This window comes from Camelus bactrianus, chromosome 5 (genome assembly GCF_048773025.1).
Source record: "Camelus bactrianus isolate YW-2024 breed Bactrian camel chromosome 5, ASM4877302v1, whole genome shotgun sequence".
NCBI lineage: Eukaryota > Metazoa > Chordata > Mammalia > Artiodactyla > Camelidae > Camelus > Camelus bactrianus.
Genome location: NC_133543.1, coordinates 59119793 through 59141246, shown reverse-complemented (window position 1 = coordinate 59141246; position 21454 = coordinate 59119793). Strand labels below are relative to the sequence as shown.

Genomic DNA, 21454 nt, shown 5'->3' with positions numbered 1-21454 from the left:
ATGTGGGTCGTTGGGGGGAAGAATATTTGGTTAAATGATGTCTTTTTTTTTTTCCCTCAGTCAAATCATCATCTAATCCACTTACGTTTGGACCTACAGAGCATTTAAACTGTCATCTGGCACTATGGTCATGGAGATCTGGGGAGAAGAATGTTATCATTTATTGCTAAACTTCTGCTGGAAAAGAATAAACTGTGGAAGTAAATCTCCTAAAATTACTTATCTAAATTTGAAATTCCTAGATTATACATCATGACCAAGTGGGGTTCATCCCAGGGACACAAAGCTGGTTCAACATACGCAAATCAATCAGTGTAATACATCACATCAACAAGAGAAAGGACAAAAACCACATGATCATCTCAATCGATGCAGAAAAAGCATTTGATAAAATTCAACACCCATTTATGATAAAAACTCTCGCCAAAGTGGGTATAGAGGGAACATATCTCAACATAATAAAAGCTATATATGACAAACCTACAGCCAGCATAGTACTCAACGGTGAAAAACTCAAAAGCTTCCCACTAAAATCTGGGACAAGACAAGGATGCCCACTATCACCACTCCTATTCAACATAGCCCTGGAAGTCCTAGCCACAGCAGTCAGGCAAGAGAAAGAAATAAAAGGGATCCAAATTGGAAAAGAAGAGGTAAAAGTGTCATTATATGCTGATGACATGTTACTATATATAGAAAACCCTAAAAGGTCCACACAAAAGCTACTAGAGCTGATTGAAGAATTCAGCAAGGTAGCAGGTTACAAAATTAACGTTCAAAAATCAGTTGCATTTCTTTACACTAACGATAAATCAACAGAAAAAGAAAGTAAAGAAACAATCCCCTTTAAAATAGCACCCAAAGTAATAAAATATCTGGGAATAAATCTAACCAAGGAGGTGAAAGAATTATACACAGAAAACTATAAACCATTGATGAAGGAAATTAAAGAAGACTTTAAAAAATGGAAAGATATTCCATGCTCTTGGATTGGAAGAATCAATATTGTTAAAATGGTCACACTGCCCAAGGCAATCTACAGATTTAATGCAATCCCTATCCAATTACCCAGGACATATTTCACAGAACTAGAAAAAATCATAATAAAATTCATATGGAACCATCAAAGACCTAGAATTGCCAAAGCATTACTGAAGAGAAAGAAAGAGGCTGGAGGAATAACTCTCCCAGACTTCAGACAATACTATAGAGCTACAGTCATCAAGACAGCATGGTATTGGTACCAAAACAGACATATAGACCAATGGAACAGAATAGAGAGCCCAGAAATGAACCCACAAACTTTTGGTCAACTCATCTTTGACAAAGGAGGCAAGAATATACATTGGAATAAAGACAGTCTCTTCAGCAAATGGTGTTGGGAAAACTGGACAGCAGCATGTAAAACAATGAAGCTAGAACACTCCCTTACACCATATACAAAAATCAACTCAAAATGGATTAAAGACTTAAACATAAGACAAGATACAGTAAACCTCCTAGAGGAAAACATAGGCAAAACATTATCTGACATACATTTCAAAAATTTTCTCCTAGAAGAAATAAAAGCAAGAATAAACAAATGGGACCTAATGAAACTTACAAGCTTCTGCACAGCAAAGGAAACCAGAAATAAAACAAGAAGAAAACCTACGGAATGGGAGAAAATTTTTGCAAGTGAAACCGACAAAGGCTTGATCTCCAGAATATATAAGCAGCTCATACGACTCAATAAGAAAAAAATAAACAACCCAATCCAAAAATGGGCAGAAGAGCTAAACAAGCAATTCTCCAAGGAAGACATACAAATGATCAAAAAGCACATGAAAAAATGCTCCATATCACTAATTATCAGAGAAATGCAAATCAAAACTACAATGAGGTATCACCTCACACCAGTCAGAATGGCCGTCATTCAAAAATCCACAAATGACAAATGCTGGAGAGGCTGTGGAGAAAGGGGAACCCTCCTACACTGCTGGTGGGAATGCAGTTTGGTGCAGCCACTATGGAAAACAGTGTGGAGATTCCTCAAAAGACTAGGAATAGACTTACCATATGACCCAGGAATCCCACTCCTGGGCTTGTATCCAGAAGTAGACAAGAGCTTTTAAAGGGGAGTTTCAGGGGTGTTCAAGCAGAGGGAGGGGCTACATGCAGAACAGCGCAGTCAGCTCTGTCATCTTGAAATTAGTCAAGTGGTGGTCTGATCAGGTCCTCTTGATTGTGTAAGTACAGTTAGTAATCTTCAGTTCCAGGGTCACTTTGTTCCCATTTCCTTGAGGCCATTGCTGAGAATTGTAGCAGCTTTTATTATGGCTACAGTGTGGTCATCCTGTAGTTAACCTCTCCCACCTGGTGGGGGTTTCAGTATCTACCAAATAGCTCAAAGCATATGGCTCAGAACATTAACTATAATCTTTGAGGAGGGTCTAAAGTTCTATGAGTTTGTTTAATGACTAAGCTATTAATATTTTGTTCTGCTTGACTATTTCCCTTTGCTTCTGTATTGTCTCATTTCTCTGACTAAACTTATTTTTTGACCAAAGTTTTTCTACAGACAAGAGGCAGGTGGGACATAGGATGGTGGGGGTGATGGGTGGTGTCTGTCCTGGGAAAGCCCCATAAGGTCCTGCTCCATTTCACTTTGAGTGTGAATCCTGCCAGCCTCCATGTGAGAACGTCATCTGATTTCCACTCTGAGATCTCGTGGCATTATGCTCAGAATCTATAAAGTGAGTCACAGGGGATCCTCACCCAGAGTCACATGCACTTTTAGTGCTGGAGGCAACAGCAGAACTGGATCATATTTCATGCAACAGAGAGCGACAGATGTGGGGGTGGGGTGAGAGAGGTGTTCTCCTTTCTCTTTCCTCTTGAATTTTGCACCACTTTGCTTGTCAAATACAAATGCTTTGGCAAAGTGCTTCTCATTTAGGGCAGACACTGTTGAATAATATCTCTTGCTTCGACTAGGAACATCTCACAGAAAAGTAGGGTGACTCCCCTTTCTACATCTGTTACAACACTTACTAAGGCAAAGCTGGAAAACAGGCATTACAGACAGAAAAGCAACCGTGTTCACCAAGGACTCCAAGCCCAGACTCCCATTATCTGTCTCTGCCTAAATGAGCCACTGAAGAGAGCAACCTACAGGTAAGGGAAGGCCTCCTGCACACGTTCTCATTCCCTCAACCCTGTGAGAGCAGGCCTGTGGAGGAGGTGAGCAGGGTTTGCACAAGAGAGCTGGCGGATGTGACTAGCTTGGCATCTCCAGGCAGGGAGAGCTGCAGCTGTGGGACCGCCCTCTGAGGCCTGCGCTCCCAGCCATTTCCCCCTAGGCCTCCCCACTCAGCATTTGATTCCCAAGCCTGCTCGCCCACTCCCAGCATCTCAGAAAATAGGTAAAAATAGTGCTTGCTGGAGACAAACACAGACAGTGGAGACGAGCTCTTAGGCAATGCTGGAACTGGACAGTTTAGGATGAGTCAGAGCCCCCAGGGGCAGGAGCAATCTGGTGTTTAGGATGCCCGGGAGTCCGGTGTGAGGAGCATGCGCTGTGCAACTATGAGGGCTCTGAGGCCGGGAAGCCTGTCCTGCTGCACAGCTCCCGCCTCAGGACAGTTCACTGAAGAAAGGGAACAGTCTGGAGCGACTGTGAACGTGCTTGGCTCCATTCACAAGAGCAGTGGGAAAGCTTGATCCAGCACATGCTGAATGCAGTGCAGTTTTCATTTCCTTCTCCAGGGAGCAGATGGGAACCATTACAACCAAAGGATCCAAGGGGAGAAGAAAGCCTGCAGTAAGTTGGGAGCAGTTTCCTGCTGTCCCCAAAGACACATGGAAGGAAATGGAATGTTCTAGGAAAAGATATACCAGCCATTTGCTAATTAATTGAACCATTTTGGAGCAAAAAGAAAGACAGGAGAATAAAAGAAAAGAAAGGATGGAATTAAGTATGAATCAATACATATTAAAGAAGTGTGAGACTGCCCCCGGAGGTAAGGCCTCCTCCCAAATGTCCTCCTGGCCCCTGGCCCCCTCCCACCACCATGCTTAGCCTGGGAGTGCCCTCTTCCAGGTGAGGACCATTCCCTTGCTTTAAACCAGTGCCCACAATCCCACTGGAGCTCAGTTTCAGGGGGCCCATGGTGAGTGTGCCTCTGAATCCCAGGACCTCCAAATCTCAGTAGTATTCTCTGAACTGTGCCTCATGCAGTGGCTTCCACAATTTAGTAGATTCCCCCTGACCTGATTGTGGGGATCATGAAGATGAAATGTTGCCCTTTTATTTGGTTATTTTACCTGTTCCCAGGCAATGTAGATAGGCAGTAAAATTAATTAAATCAACACACCCCATTACCACGCCTACTATTTCCTCAGAATAAGTTGTCACTCTCTCTAAGAAGGAGGATTTTCCCCTCCAAGGCTGTTTTAAAATGGTAATACAACCTCTACTACAAATGTAGGAGGACTGGCAATAAAATGTGCAAACTTATTTTTTCTAAATTTAATTAAACTCACGTAGCAAGGATGTCTTTTGGAGCCATAGTTTTCAGCTGGGTTCAGGTATATTTGAGAATGTTTAAAGTGTTTTGCAGGAGGGAGTCGGTGAGAAAAGTCTATTTGCAGAGCAGATCAAACAGACTTCTCTCACTGCTGCCTGCCCCAAGTGGAGGGGCCTAAAGATTCCCCCTGGGAAAGAGGACAGAGCTTTGGGGTAAGGAGTTTAATCTGGTAACAAAGCTTGGACGGGGGAGACAGTTCTTAATCTTTCAGTTCACGGACCCCTTTGAGGATCTGCTCAAAGCATTGGACCCTCTCCACAGAAAAATTTACATTTGCACCTACAACACTCAGTTTCTTACACAATGCCAGGAGCATTCTCAGACTCCTGGAAACCTATCTAGGGATCAGTATCTATGGTTTCACGGACTCAGGAAGGCAATTTCCTTAAAGTTCCTGCTTCTTGAGAATTGACTGAGAACAGCACAGCACGCCCTACCCAGTGCCCTGGATGCAGGCCTGGTTGTGGGCAGAGAGGAGGATATCTTCCTCAATTCTGTAGCACACTGGCCACCAAGTGACACTGTTTTGACATTTTGTGTCTGGATTCCATTCCAGGGGGCAAGACAGTTTCACCCACTCCACCCCAGGCACTCCAAGGACAGCCACCAGCACTGCACTCTGTGCCCAGCAGAGCACAGATGCCATGGATGTGGAACACCCGTGGAAGAGCCCACCAAATTGTTATTCACCCTCCCGAGTCCAACAAGGGTCCTCCTGCCCAGGGCCACTTGTGCCAATAGAAGGAGACCAAGTTTGGTTCAGAAGGAAAGAAAAGCTTTATTCCTTAAATCAAAGAATGGAGCCGAGCAAGCCTCCACTCTAGAACACACACCCTCCCCAGCAGGCCGTGGGCGGGGCTGCTTGTAGGGATCTCAACAGCCAGAAGGGGGCGGAGTTTTCCAGGGGAAGGCACAGCTGTGGTGTGCTTGCTGCCGATCTCAGCGCAGGCGCGGCGTTTCCGCCCACAGCCGGCGGCTGCCATCTTGATCGGGGGTGTAGGGCGCGTCCTTTTGTCTGAAGTGCCGGGACAAGGCCCCCACACCCAGCACCCTGTGAGCAACTGCAATTAGACTAAGCACCAAGGAAACAAAGGTTAGACCTTTTTTTTTTTTTTTTTTTTTTTTATCACCCAGATTCTGTTTATTTCCTGGTAATCTTAATGGGCTTTGCTGGTGACAAAAGCCTTGAGAGGTGGAACTCAAGTAAGCACGGGCAACATCACTACGCCAGTAAAAAGCGGGTATAAATCGTTCAGTGGTCTCATGTGTTCCCACAGGCTGGTGAGGCCCAGGGACAGTCAAGTTATACGTAATAATTGCCTTCTTTAAATTACTATTTGGAATTTGTTACTGGAAAATGTTAGTCTAAGATACGGGGGCATTTCTGGAGTAAAGAAGGCAAGCCCTCAAAACCCCACCTTACTAACTTATTTTTAGCACCTCAATTTAATGTTGTCACAACGATTAAAATAAACACTTAAGGCAGCCCTTGAAGTAGACGCCTTTGAACACAGCCCTCAGGAAGGAGGCGTGTGGCGGGGTGGCTAGAGTTCTGTGAGGGGCTGGCATGTCTGCATATGGCCAGGAGGAAGTCGTTTAATATGCAGAGGTTCAGTGTGCCCACAGTGTCAGGAAGCCACAGGGACTTGCTGAATTTTGGAACTAAATCTGCCCGCCAAAGAGGCTCTGTAATTGAGATCGTTGTCTTTCTGCTACTATTCTGATTTATCGAACTCCCTACTCCACAATTTACCGGCATTTTCTTTCTTTCAGTGCACTGAGCTATCTTATGATGGCATTGACAAAAAATAGAACTGCAACACTACTGTTATTAGAACCTGTGCCATCAATATAATGGGGAGAGGGTGGTGCAGGAGTGCTGGTAATACTGATGCCTGAAATAGAGCAAATTTAGATCCTGCTTGAGTTCACCTGTGAACTTGAGCAGGTCAGTTTACCAATCCCAATCCCTTAGATGCAAGATGCGGGGTTCTGATTATCTGGAATGTACCTTCTAATTATAATCATGACCATAATACTTTGATTTTGTATGGATCTTTGATGGTCACAAAACACTTTCTCTCATTCAATTTGGCCTGTTAAGAGCACAGGCTCTGGAGTCGTACATACTGCCTGCCTGGGTTCAATTTCTGGCTGTATCTCTTAGTAACTGTGTGACCTAGGACAAAGTATTAACCTCTCTGTGCCTCAGTTTCCTCTTCTGTAAAATGGTTGTATTCTTCATGATTGCTGAGAGGAGTAAATTAGTTGTTGCATATAGTAAGCTTAGAACCATATTTGTTTGGTATAGCATAACTACTCAAGGAATATAAATATTAATTTTTTTTAGTTTAATCCATATCTGGGTTAGTGCCTACTTTTAAGTTTTCATTTGATTTCTTTCCTTTATTATTTTGTTACATATTTGGGGGGGAGCTCTATGTTATCATTTGTGGAATTAATTAATTTGGTTAATAAATTTGAGTTTGTAATGGCCAGCTTAAGTGCATCCTGTAGCTGAGGGCTGAGGTCGTTTGAAGCTGATACTTACTATGATATCACTTGTAACTGTCCTTTTGTCCCATTTGTACCACTCAGATGTCCATAGTTTCTTAGGTAGTTTACTTTGCTCATACATAGAATTCAGCCAATAGGTCAGTATATATGTGCTGAGTCACTCTTCCATGGAGATGAAGTGGCTGAGCACCTACAAAGTGATTTAAAGGTCACTAAGTCCTATCTGCTGCAAATAACTTCAACCACCTATAACCGCTAACCACCTTATCCTCCTAACAGTGTCAGTGTTTCTTTCTGCATGGTCTGAAATATCCATTGTGACTGTTTTGGTGACAAAGGTATAAGTCACTTCTTTGGAGCCAAAGGGAAGGAACTGCTTCTAGAAGGTATAGACACCACACACACACACACACAGTCACACAGTCACACACTCACACACTCACACACTCTCTCACTGTAAGTTTACTTTTCAAAGCATTTTAATGTGAATGTTCTCATGTGTACCTCCCAGTACACCTGAAGAACCAGTTGATATTATCACAGTGTTACAGAGGAGGGAACAGAGAGAAGCTAGAAGAGTTTGTTATCAATTTGCTGAGCAACCAATAAACACCCAGCATTGTCTTCAGGGGACTCTTAAAAATAGAAGAGCTAAATTTAAAAGAATTAACAATTTAGATTTGCTTCCTTGCTCCCTTGGAAGGTAGAAATTATTTTGAGAATTTCTAGATGACTTGGATTAGTCACCTTGAAAAGTAAAGAGAACCAACTATGGAGGACAGGAAACTAAAACCAGGTGAGTTTCAGAGGAGAGGTCAAATAGAGGAGGGTATCAATGCATGATTCAAATGACCAGGATAGTCACAGTGAAGGTCCTTAGTAACCAGAAGCTATGGCAAAAGGCTGGGTAAGGGAAGGTGGACCCTGACTACAGGGTCAGATCCCCAACAATGCATTCAAGATAAGCAAAGCCAACAGCAGACAGTGTGTCCTGGGACCTGCCCTGTATCTCACACAGCCCATGTAAAGGCAAGGTTCTAGGTGCTGGTTTACTCACAGAAGCTCGAAATTCTGCCCATTCTGACTAGAGGATCAGTTGAGGGCATATTAATCACCAGGAGAACTGCTCCCTGATATTGCCTGATTGTGATGATCAATTTTGTATGTCAACTTGGCTGGGCCACAGTGCCCAGATATTTGGTCAGACATTATTCTGGATGTTTCTGTGAATGTGTTTTTTAGATGACACCACATTTTTTTTTTCTGTAAAAACACAGAAACATTGCAAGAATGGTAGAGAGAACTGAAACATAGACTTCATTTAGATTCGCAGATTATCATCAGTTTGCCCATTTGTTTTCCATATAATCTTACTTTCTTCTGAATCATTTCAGAGTAAGTTGCAGCCATCTTCACATCCTTGTGCCTGTAAGTAATTCATAGCCTGATTTTCTAAAATAGAGGACATTCACTTTAAATGTATAATGATCAAATCAGGAAATTTAACATTGATACAATATCATTACCCAATTTAGAGACCTCATTCAGACTTCACCAGTTGACCCCAAAATGTTCTTTATGTAATTTTTGTTTTTTTACCTGAATTGTGGATGAACACATTTCACACATTTTGACAACTGCCTTAACTTCTTTGATAATTCCATCATCTTTTATATATCTGTATTTACTTCTATTGACTAATTTTTTTTTTCAGGATCCAATCAAGGATCATGTACTACATTTAGCTTTTATGTATCTTTAGATTTCTTTAACCTACCATAATTACTCAGCCTTTCTTTGTCTTCTTTGACATTGACGTATTTGAAAGACACCAACATTTTAAATTGGTGGACTTTGTTAAAGCAGATTACTCTCCATAATGTAGGTCATCCTCATCCAGTCAGTTGAAGGCCTTAACAGAACAAAGACTTAGCTCCTCCAAGCAAGAAAGAATCCTGCCTTTGGACTTGGACTGCAACCCTCCCCTGCGTTTCCAGCTTGCCACCCTACTTTGAGGATTTTAGACTTACTGAAGACTGAGGGCCTCCTCAATAACGTAAGCCAATTTCCTTAAAATCAAGCTCCCTATATTTATTAAATTTTTATTTATATTTATATACTTAACATTCACATACATCCTGTTGGTTCTGTTTCTCTGGAAAACACTGACTAATGCGCTGACACATAGCTTTATACATTTCAGAGCAAAATGACTGGTTTCTCTGGAACCACTAAGCTTTAGTATGCTTAAAGACATGAGGTATTCTATTATGTCGAGAGGTAGTGTCATGCAATGAGTAAGCACATGGGCTCTGCCTGGTTTGAATCCTGGTTCCGAGACTTATTGACAGCAATAACTTAACCTCCCTTCTTCTCAGTTGTTCTATCTAATAATAATGGCTTTTACCTCATAGAATTCTTAAGGGGTAAATCAGCTAATACATATAAAGCATTTAATACAGAGTCAAGAACTTAATAAACTCTCAATGATATTAGCTATTATGTTTCTTGCTTCCCATATCTGGTGAATCATATTGTGTCAGGAATGAACAGACCGAATACTCAGAATCCCAAGAATCCCTATTAAACTCCTGCACCAACATATTGTGTGATTTCCGTGATGCCCCCACTTCTCTGCTATAAAATGGAGTAAAACAGATGGGTTGTGAGTTAATGAGCACATAAAGCACTGTGAAGTCCTTAGATAAAAGGTGCCCCTGAGCCCTGTTATCACGACAGGCAATTGAGTGTTATTTTAGGGCAGGTTTTATATTTTTAATATATTCTAAATGTTTTTTTGGTCAACATGTGAGGTGAGGTAAACAAAGAGGTGTTAGAACAAAAACTCATAAACAGTGGTATAATCACCTCTTGGCTTGCACTGCCTTATTGTATGCAATTCACTGCCCAAAGAGTTTGAAAGATAAAAATCCTGATTTTTCTGGGGTTTACATTTTCTGGAATCTGATTCTGATAAACAAGGCGATGCCAAGTCTACTTCTGTGACTTGGACAAGTTCAAGCATTTGTAAGTAAATCATAGCTATTCATTTTTTTAATTAGCATCAAGCCAGAATCAGCATCTTTTCCCAAGTGGACTGTTTTTTAGAGTATTTCAAAATTCCATAATACTTCCGAGGATACCAAGTCTTTTCTAATCTGTGAATTGCAAAGATGATCTTCTTTCAGTCATTAAAAGGAATATAATAAAATAACCATAATTATGCCCAATGCATAATAGACGCTTCCAGAGGTAGCATGGTTTAGAACGGGACCTGGATTTTAGTTCTCTTTCTGGCACTTACTAGGTTGTGACCTTGGCAAATTACTGACCTCGTTTTTTGGTAACATAAAGTAATGTGTAACTTCTAAGCTATTATGTAAAAATTATCTAACCCTGTGCCCAGCACATATTAAATATTTCCTCTTCTCTGGCCCTATGGTGAAGGATCTTACAACCTTGATGTGATCCGAGAGCCCTCAGTTTTTCAGGTTATTCTCTTGAGGGTTCACCTGAGTTCACAGCATATAAGAGAGTTATAATTTTGATTATTGCCCCCATGCCTTCTAGCAGAATTAACAGGAATCCCTGAACCTGTTTTTTTCCCTCATATTCCCCAGCTAGGAATTTTATGCAGTAATGAGAATCAGTGGGACCAAAGATAGCCTACTGTTCCTAAACCTGTTGCCAAGGACCACAGGCCAGAGCCTGAGGCAAGTGAACCCACAGCTTTCTGGTGCTCCCTGGAGGCTGCCAGCAGCCTGCTGCCTCGTGCAAGGAACTTCGGTCTCTAAAGAGCTATAAGGGGAAATTCAGAGCCTCACTTTTACATGTGTGATATATATATATATCTCTCTCTCTCAAGTTTTCACCATCAGGCACCAACATCCATTTTGATTTTCTCATATAGAGGTGTTATCTTTCTTTCTGTGTTCATTAACTTTCTATCTCTTGAGATGTCTGACTCCTTTAGAAGAAGTAATGATAAATATTGGAAAGATGGTCATAAAAACGAGCTACTGGGAAAATGCAAATCAAAACCACAGTGAGATACCACTTAACATTTTTAGGATGGCTATTATCAAAAAAGCAGAGAAAAACAAGTATTGGTAAGGATGTAGAGAAAATGAAACCCTAGTGCATTGCTGGTGGGCATGTAAAATGGTACAGTCACTATGGAGAATAGTTTGGTGGTTCTTCAGAAATTTAAAAATAGCATCATCGTATGATTCAGCAACTACACTTCTGGGTGTATACCCAAAAGAACTGAAAGCAGGGGCTTGAACAAATATTTACCACAATTTCTTTAAAAAAATTAATTTAAAATAATTTCTTTAAAAATTAGCCTACCAAGGAGAACTATATGTCTTTAATGAAAAAGTATACAGAGTACTTTTTTTAAAAATAGTAGATTTTAACCTCTAGAAGTAATGAATATTCTGTCCTTAGCTTGGGCAAATGTGTGGGCATATACAGAGTGTGATAATATACACTGTCTTTCTATCTACTTTTCTCCATTTCCTTTTTAACAAAAGGACCAGACCAGTCCCTCAGCTGAACTGTAGGTGGGTAGTGATTATCTTTAGCAGCTCCCTTCACACCCTAAAATTTCCTCTGCCTCCTTTTTCCATTCAAACAAGCTCTCTGGAAAGAGAGAAAACCCACTCATACTAGGGTAAAATAACTCATCACAGCTTAAATTGAGTGACACTCTCCTCTGGTAATGGAGAGGTAGATTTTGACTACCCTAAAAATCCTTAGCTGCAGGAATAGCATTCTTACATTGAAATCTGAGACTCCAGCCAGAGGATGAGATAGAGTACTAGGGGTTTAATTTCATAAGGCACTTGACATCACACCATGTCACTATTCAGTTATGGCTGGTCAGGCTCTGAGTCATGGAAAATTTATTTTAATGCTGTATCAATTGTATACCCTTAGTAAATTGAGATTAGGAACAATGTGATTTATGTGCTTTTCCATATTAGACCACATTAGTTCATTCACCCATTACATGACAACTGTGTGCCCAAAACCATACTAGGCTGTGGACATTCAAAAATGATGAGACATAGTGACTCGTCCAAAAGTAACAGGAGAGTTAGTCAAACACAAGATTATGAATAACTGTATGTAAATGGCCCTTTTCCCTTCTGCCAGGGCTGGCTTGGGTGAGCCTCACAGGATTGTGCCTGCTTTTATTGTAGTATTCACTGACTCATATTTAAATTATAGGTGTTTATGTCTGTCTTTTCCACGCTTCTGTAAGTATGAGATGCATCAAAACATAATGTTAGATTTGCATGTTAGAGTGATCCTTCACGTTTTCTGGCAGGTAGCACTGTCTCATTATCTGTTGTTGTGGAACAAATGACTTTAAAATTTAATGGCTTAAAGCAAGAATTTGTTACTTTTCATGATCTTATGAGTCAAGAATTTGGCATGGCTCAGCTGGTTTGTTCTGCTTCACATGACTTCAGTTAGGGTTACTAATGTATCTGCATTTAGCTGGGAGCTAAGCTAGGGCTGGAACCTCCAACGATGCCCTCTCATCCCACAGGGCTTCTCTCACTGTGGTCACTAGTCATTCATTAGTCTAGCCTACATTTCCCTGTAATAGGGTGGCTAGGCTCCAAGAAAAAGAAAGCAGAAGTTGCCAGAATTCTTAAGACCTTGGCTCGGAAGTCCTAGAATATTATTCCTACCACAGCCTACTGGTAAGACTCAAGAGGAAGAAAAATAGGCTCAGCTTCTTGACGCAAGGAGCAGCGTGAGCATACAAGAATGGGAGGAATTGTTGTCTGCCGTGTTTGGAGGTGATGTACCACAATAATGTTTTTTTAAAACCCTCTGAATTACCACAAAACCCAGAAATACAGAGTAAGTTATAATAAACATCTATTTAGATGAAAATCTGAGCTCTCAACAAAGTACTGAAAACCCTAGAGGCCAAAAATAAAGAAGGAACTAAAAACTAGTGTAATGATTCTGTGGCTGCCGTGGGGGAAGGGGACATTCAAATGATGAAATACCAGATAACAAAAATTGAAATTGAAATACTGAAATAAATTACTGAAATGGGAAACTTTGACATGGTTGAATTCCAAAAAAAAAAAAAATGGTGAAATAAGTTGCAGAAGAATATGCATAGTATGATCCCACTTATGTGAAATTTTTAAAATTCATAATAATATATATGTTACAGATAAAATCCATGTATAGTAAACATGTAAAAACCAAAATAGGAAGGATAAACACCAACTGTAGTGATCTCTGAGGGGAGAGGGAAAGGGATGGGACAGAAGGAAGTATACAGATGACTATTGCCATATTTATAATGTTTTATTTCTTTTTAAAAAATATGAAGCAAATTTGCCAAATTAAGATTTAGCAAAGCTTAATGGTGAGGTATAGTTTTACTATAAACTACTTTAGATTTCTTCAATGCTTGAAATATTTCATGCACTTTGTATTTTTCAAGATAAAAATTATTGTGGCAGTCCAGGGGGTATTTGGGAAGGGATGTCAGTGGAGACATGGCGGCAAGTATAGGAGAGAGCGAAGGAAGAACTGAATTATGCTGTGGCACTGAGGATGGAGAGGGTCCTGGATGCAAGGCACAATCAAAAGCTGGTTTCAGTATACTTGTTGACCAGTTGAAGGTGAGTGATGTGAAGACAGGGAGGAGACTGAGATTGTGTTGCTGCTACCAAAATAAAAATTTCTGAAGAAGGAGCAGGAGAACATGTGAGGAATAATGCAATAAATTCAGAGTTGGATAGTTTGAGTTTGAGGTACCAGTGAAGCATTCATTACAATGGAGAGTCACGTACGTGGTTAGAAGTGTGGGTCTGCAGTTCAAAGAAAAAGTCCCTGGGCTAGAGATACAGAACGAGGAGTCGTCATAAAAGTGTTAGTTGATGCCATGCTGTTCCAAATCTTTGGTGAGACTTGAATGATATTCCAGCAAAGTTCAATGTTTTCTCACTGACAGGGAGTTCCTAATATATGATGGTCATGAACTGTGCAGAGATAAGTGTCAAAACATGGTATTCTGGATCATCTACAAGACCTCTCCTGTGTCTCAGAGCTTTTTCTGCTCTAGGAGAAGCAAGACATCCCTAAGAGAAGCATTTGCCAAATCCCAGACAGAATCTGCTCTGTTGGCTCTCTCTACATCTGTGCTCACCCTCAGTAGACCAAGGCCAAGGGACAGCTCTGAAAGCAGCTTAACTTTTAGTAGCCAGCATACATAGTAAGTAACAGCCAGGCTGGAATCTGGAAGCACCAGATAAGGAAAGGCCCAGATCTGTGGCTTCCAGAGCCAGTTCATAGGCATGCAACAGGTGCAGTCACACAAAGCCCCACTCTCAGAAGTGCCCTGTGCTTGGTGAATAGATCCATTGTTGCCACCTTGAATTCTTAATGACATTATCTTTGAACTTGTGAGTGAAGTTCAAAGAGACAGTGGAACAGAGGAGATAAACATGAGCATGTCCACAGTAACTTGCCAATCATCTACATACAGCATTCGTAATTGTTATGCAACTTCCACAGAAAATTTAACATGTACTTTGAGTCTTCCTAAACTGGTGTGCATCATGGGTCCACCAGAATTCTGTGCTTATTCTGTACTGACACACCTGTGGGGACCTTGTCGGTCCCAAGAGGTCATGCTTTTCATGTGAACCAGAACTTGTTTCAAAGAAAGTCATGGTATTCTAGGAAACACAAATATCCAAAAAACCCTATTAAATTCTTTCTTATTTGTACCACTTAGCTAAAAGTTATGCTAAAATTTATGACAGAAAAGAAAAGGGAAAGAATAGGACAACCCGGAGTCTCTTTTCCTCCATTTTCTTCCTTGCTCATCAGTAAGCCAAAGATAAAGAGTATTGGTAGAATGTCTGGGTAACAATAAATGAGCAAAACGGTTAGTGATTTCAATTGGTCAGGCAAGGAAGAAATACATATGTAGGTATGAACTGTAAAATATTGGTGATTCCACATATGAGTTAAATACTTACTAAAATTGGCACTGCACAATATCAAGATGAATAGTAAAATCCATGCTGATCAAAATTTTTATTTTTCTTTTCTTAGAATGATTATCCCTATTATGTTTTTCAAGTAATGAAATAGTTTAAAAGGCAAAGCTTTATATATTAGTAATTCTTAACAGCACTTTTTCCTGCTTGTTGAACAAGGCGCATACATTTTCATACTGCACTGAGACTTTTTTCCTTATTTACTTACCAACCTAGAACTTTTTATCCTTCTGCAATCACCAGGTTTCAACTTGTTACTAAGGTACTGAAAAAAGGTAGATGGAAAAACAACCGAGAGATGAGTAAGCATTAGAACACAAAATCAATGCTGAAATGCTCAAGTCACTGACATGTTTTAAAGAATGCATAGGTTAAATGCCTTCAAATTTACATTTTAGGATTTTCTAACAAGGATGTAAACAGATCATTTGAGCTCATACCCGTAACACACTTGAAAAAGAAACAACATATTCACAGTGTTTCTGTACTTTGGGATGCTCCATCCTACTCCATCTGTATCTTCCTGTCCTGCCTCAAGCCTGATGTAGGGTTTAAGAGAGAACCAACCTTCACTCCCAGCCTAAGACTCCAACATCTAGTGAATTAGATATGTGGTGTCCCCGTTAAATCGTGGTTCTCTTCAGAAAGGTATGTTCACTCTGTGTTCTATTCACACTCCTCTCCTTTTCCTTTCTTGGGTTTCTTGACTTCTTTCAGGATTCTTCTCAGGGACACTCCCCTTACTCGCAGGATTTGGAGCTGGGAGAGAGGGAGCTTCCCAGGAAGCCGTCCTGGTGTCCTACAAGTCCCGCCTGGAAGTGAGCTGGTTGTTTCCTTACAGATGTTGGTCATGTTTCTCTTCACAGTTGAGACAGACTTGGGATTGCTTCCCACCTCCACAGTTCTGGTCAGCCTAAGAGGTATTAATGAATCTGTTCCACCCATGCAGCAGTTTGAAAGATGCCCAGTAGTGAGTGGTGAAGAAGTTTATGACCCCCCTGTGACACATCTTGCCTCACTGTCAGCCTGATTAAGGCTAACGCCATTTCCTGGCAGCCCCATGTCAGGTGGAGGGGAGGAAAACCGGCCTTACCTGTGCTCCAAAATGCCACCTTTGCTTGGATCCCAACTCCACTTTTCCTCACAAGGCATTCAGAAATTTCAGGGCTCCAAGCATCACACTCTTGCCCCCTGGTGGACAACGTGGTGTAGTTTTCCCATGCTGAACACCTAGGTGGAGTATTTCTCCAAGCTTGGTTATTAATTTGATATCTGAATCCCAGTAAGTGACCACCCTAACACATGCTGTCTCTAGAGCAGTGAAGTATTTTGCCATAGATTGGGCAGTTTAGACTCTTACTTAGCTGTCAGTATTTCTCAGTCATCAGTGTTTTCCACCACTGAATTATGTATTGACATTTCTATTGCCCACAGAAAATCCATTTTTCTAGTCCCTGACAAGCTGCTTCTTGCAAAAAATTTTTAAGTAGCAATTACTCAGTACACAGCAGCCACTAAGCATCTAGGGGATCCAGTCCCCAGCAGTGAGGCTGGCCAGAAACTTCAAATTGTAAGAGCAGTTCAGTCACTGACCTCCTTTTCCCTTCCAGGAATGACCCCCATTTCTTAAGAATTAGGTGAGGGTGATGTTTGGGTCATAAAAAAATGAATGTCCAAGCATTTTTGGATAAAGTAACTATCCCACTAGAATACAACCAGATACTAGAAAACTCACGCAAAAAATTTTACTTCCTTGTCTTACAAAGGGTATCTACTCAAAACTACTGCAGTGCCATTCTTAATGGAGAAATTTTATAATTTTTCCATTAAAAAGCAGTATTGGGAAAAAGATAGATACTATAACCACTTGTATTCCACATTGTACATTGAGATACCCCATCCTAGCCCACCAATATTTTTTTTTATTCCAGCCAGCAAGCAAAGAATATAAGTAAAAAGATAAGGATTAAAGAAGAAGAAACTGAATTCTATTTATTTACAGGTGATATAAAAATACAAAGATTTTTTGAATTATTTGCGTTAATAAGAGTGACTGAACATAAAATCAGTATTCAAAAGTCAGTTGTATTTCTTTATGCCACCAGAAACCAAGATGTAAGAAAGTGTGCATTTTAAGAAAAGACAAATTTTTGGACCAATTAATCTTTTAAACATATTACTTTTAAGCAGCTAGTACTTAAACATAAAGTACATAGGAATTAATCTAATAAAATATATTTAAAACTTTAATGGAGAAAATTATAAAACTTTATTGCAAGTCATTAAAGAACATCTAAATAAATAAAGAGGATAACTTGATAGGGAAACTCAAATCCTAAAAGTCCCAACTGTCTAATTAATATATAGATTCCATACATTACAATCAAATTAACCTAAGGGTTATTCTAGAAATTTTAAAAATGTTTAAATTCCTAGGGAAAGGCCAAAGTCGGAATCACCCAGATGTTGCAAGGAAGGGAGATGAAGAGAGGAGGTAGAAGACTTGTCCTTGAGAGATTAATTATAAAGTCAAAGAATGATTGGCAAATTGGCAATGTAGCAGCGAAGAGAGCTCAGAAAGAGACTGACAGCATATATTTGGAAATGATGTGACAGAATTAGTACTGCACATGACAGGTAAAGAATAAACCACTCAGTAAACAGTACTGGGATGACTGGATATCCACTTTAAAATAAAACACAGTTTATCTCTACCTCACAGTGCACACAAAAATCCATTAAAATGACTTAAAGACTTGAATGTGAAAGGTAATTAAAATAGACATGATGAAATTTTATTTTTGGTTTGGGACTAGGTAATGATTTTAATCCAAAGGGCAGCCTAAGTCCAAAATCTCAGATGAGAGCTTTTAAAATGTAGTACAAATAAATCAAGGAGCCCAAGGGAAAGCAGCCAAGATGCAATGTACTATTCAAATAAATAGTCAGCAAATTAAAAGTAATTAAACCTATTAAATCTTCATTAAATCTGTGAAAATTATACCAAAGTGGAGAGGCATTCCTAGGTGCACACAGTCTTTAGCATCTTACAACTTCTTGTGAAATGTTCCTTTTATCATTAAAGAATAACCTGCTTTCGGTCTTAAGTGTTCTCCCCACAGACAAAAACACACACACATACACACACACAGAGTGGTAACTATGTGTGTGATAAATGTGTTAACTTGTTAGTGGTAATCATTTCACAATGTATACATATATTAAATCATCACATTATGCATTTTTAAAAATTACATCGTACAACCAGATAGATGGATAGATGGATAAAATTGCTTTTAAAAATTTTTTTTAAAAACCTCTTTGTCCTAATAAAACTTTTTATCTTAAAGTCTATTTAGTGTGATGTTGATACTACTACTGTCCTTTTCATTGGAATTTATTTGATATGTCTTTTTCCATCTGTTTACTTTCAACTTCCATGTTTTACTTTGCCTAGGTGTGTCTCTAATGGGAGTACGCATTTTAAAACCAAATAAGCTCTATCTTCTTAATGGTATGTTAGGCATTTGTTCCATTATCAGATTTATTTGAACTTATTTCTACCACCTTATTTTTTCTGTTAATCATGTTTTCTTTGCTTTTTTCTTTCAAAATCTCTATCTTTCTGCCAAACAGTAAAAGGACCTTGGAATACTGTCACAATGACAGCTTCTGCTCCACTGTTTTCTAATATTTTAGTCCAAATAATTCTTTTTATTACTGATTTCTACTTGAAGACCCTTTAGACTTACCACTGACTGTATTTGCTAACCATTGCTTCTTTATTCCACTCCTTTTTGAGTTTAATTTCTTCTTGAAGTACATTCCCTATCTGTATATTTGTTTCCACTTCGTTGATAGTTTAGCTGAGTATATTATTCCAGGCTGACAGAAAATTTTCCTTAGAACCTTGAAAATACTATTTCATCTTCAGGTATCTTTTATTGCTGATCAGAACCTGCTGTCAAATTTTCATCTCTTTATAAATAATCTATGTTTTCTCTCAGCTTGGTTTTTCTCTTTGCATTCTATAGTTTTACCATGTGTTTGGATGAATTTGTTCTATTCTGCTCACAACTTTGGTTTCTTTAATTTTGAGGATTCATATTTTTTATCACTTCAAGGAAAGTTTAAATATTCAGTATATGCACTTTTTGGTTCTATTCTCTATTTATCTTTCCTTTCAGTATTTTTCTTTCTTGGTGCTATATTCAAACAATTCTCTTGTCTTTCATCTTCAGATTACTATTATCTCTTGTGTCTAATCTGCTTAATCTGTGTTTTGAGTTTTCCATTTGTATGGCTGTATTTTTAATTTCTAGATACCCTAATTGATTCTTTTTTTTTAATCAGTCACTTTTTCATGGTGTCCTTGTTTGTAATAGTTCCAATTCCTTTTTTAAAAAAATCTCTTGACACAATTTGAACAATCCTATTTTAATTTTTTTAGTTTGTTCTATTATCTGCAGTTCTCAGGATACTAATTATGTTGTTTGTTGACTTTGTTGATATTCACTAAACTTATTTTTTGTGTGATGTGTATTTTTTATTGTGAGCTAATTTCCCGGAAGGAATTACTATTATTAATTATTTTATTTTAGAATTTCTTTTGTCATGAAAGTGTCTTACAGAATAGGTTTTTACTTGCTTCTCCCAGAATCCAACAGGTTTCAAAGATCCTAAATATGATTTTATGGTGTGTTCTTAGTTTGTGAGTTCCTGAGCCATGAATTATTACAAGTTTATGTCCCACATCTGGGGGTGGTACAAGCTTAAAATTATAATTTCTAATGTATGCCTTTTCTTTTCCACTCAAGGTAGTGGACAAATAAAAACATCTTCACTATTTCCTCTCATTAGTGATCAGAGTTTGATCCCCCTTTAACAAATGGGACAGTTCATCCAAGGTCCAGGCTTTGTCCAGTAGTCTCAGTTTCATTTTCTGTACATTCTCAGGACTGAGGCCACTGCTTATTCCAACAGGGCATTTAGAATCCCAGCTGACAGCTCCAGTTTGACTTCAGCCTTTGCTCATTACTTTAACTTTGATATTTCTCGTCATGTTTGGCACCTGAAGATTTCCTTTTCTTTATTTTGAGCTTGATTATATATTCACAATTTTTAAAAATACACCTTTTATCTAACATTTTTATGAGTTATGTTGTGGTAACCTATCTATGTTAACTTAGTCCACAATATTAGTAAAAGTTTCATCAAAGGAATTCTTTTTTTTTTACATTTTAATTCTCACTCAGTATTACGGGTATTGCTAGTTTATCTTTAATTGTCCTTATGAAATAATTAATACATACATAAAGGAACAAAGACTAATACAACAAAGAGAAATGCACCCACTACCAATCTTAAGAAAAAAGTACAAATAGAGCTACCTGTGTACTCATCTCTGATGGAATACCCTTCCCTCTTTCCCAGAATCCATTTTCATGAATTTGGTGTTGATTCTTCCCATGCATTTCTTTGTTCTTTTACTACAGACTTAAATATCCCTAATGGCATGATTGTGCATATTTTAAACTTTATATGTGTGTATGTGTCTGTATGTATAATATTAAATTGCTTCCTTTTACTCAATATTATGTTTTCAGGTTGTGTCATGTTAACATATATAGCTCTAGTTCATTAATTTTAACTGCTGTGTAGTATTCCTTTTTGTGGCCATTTCACAATTTATCCATTCTCATATTGATGGATATTTATATTTCCATTTTTTTGCTACTTTTGACAATGCTGCTCTAAACATTTCGTTGTGTATATGTACAAAGTTTCTATAGGAGAAGATATGCTAGGTTGTAGAACATTTGCATTTTTAGCATTATTAAAAATAACAAATTTATTCAGAGTTGTTGTATAAAATGTATAGGTAGTGCCTTCTTTGTACTCAGTAAACACAAATCTTCTCTCATTTTCTTCTGTCTCAGTAGTGTCCACATGGATTGCAGACCTTATACCAAATAATCTGTCCTATTCTCAGGTCCCAACTCCCAAATCTCCACACAATCTGGTCACCATCCTCCAGGTCTTCTACTTCCACAGGCTGAAACTCTCTCAGGTAGAAGGAGTACTTGGTTGGCTCTACCACCTCCCATTTTCTCTTGACTCAGTAGAGGAAAATATCCCAACCACCTAATAAGTGTACATTTTTTTTTCCTCCTTTCTAGCTCTTTTTTTTTTTTTTAAAGGAAATTCTCTTGTGAATTAAATTCTTCAAATTTTGACACAAGTGACTTTCCAGCTTAAATCAGTACATTAATCTGTGTGTCCTCTTTGGTCTTGTTTTACACGTTCATTTCAACACTTACT

At 38.9% G+C, this 21454-nt stretch overlaps 1 long non-coding RNA gene across 2 annotated transcripts in view; it reads left to right on the top strand.

Annotated features, from left to right (window-relative positions):
- The first annotated feature begins 5525 nt into the window (after nucleotides 1-5525).
- Nucleotides 5526-21454, top strand: part of LOC141577648 (uncharacterized) — a 69066-nt gene continuing 53137 nt past the window's right edge. For both annotated transcript variants that reach the window (XR_012506883.1, XR_012506882.1), the window contains exons 1-2: nucleotides 5526-5661; nucleotides 8971-9141. This is a non-coding gene — a long non-coding RNA (uncharacterized LOC141577648). The remainder of the gene's footprint in view (nucleotides 5662-8970; nucleotides 9142-21454) is intronic.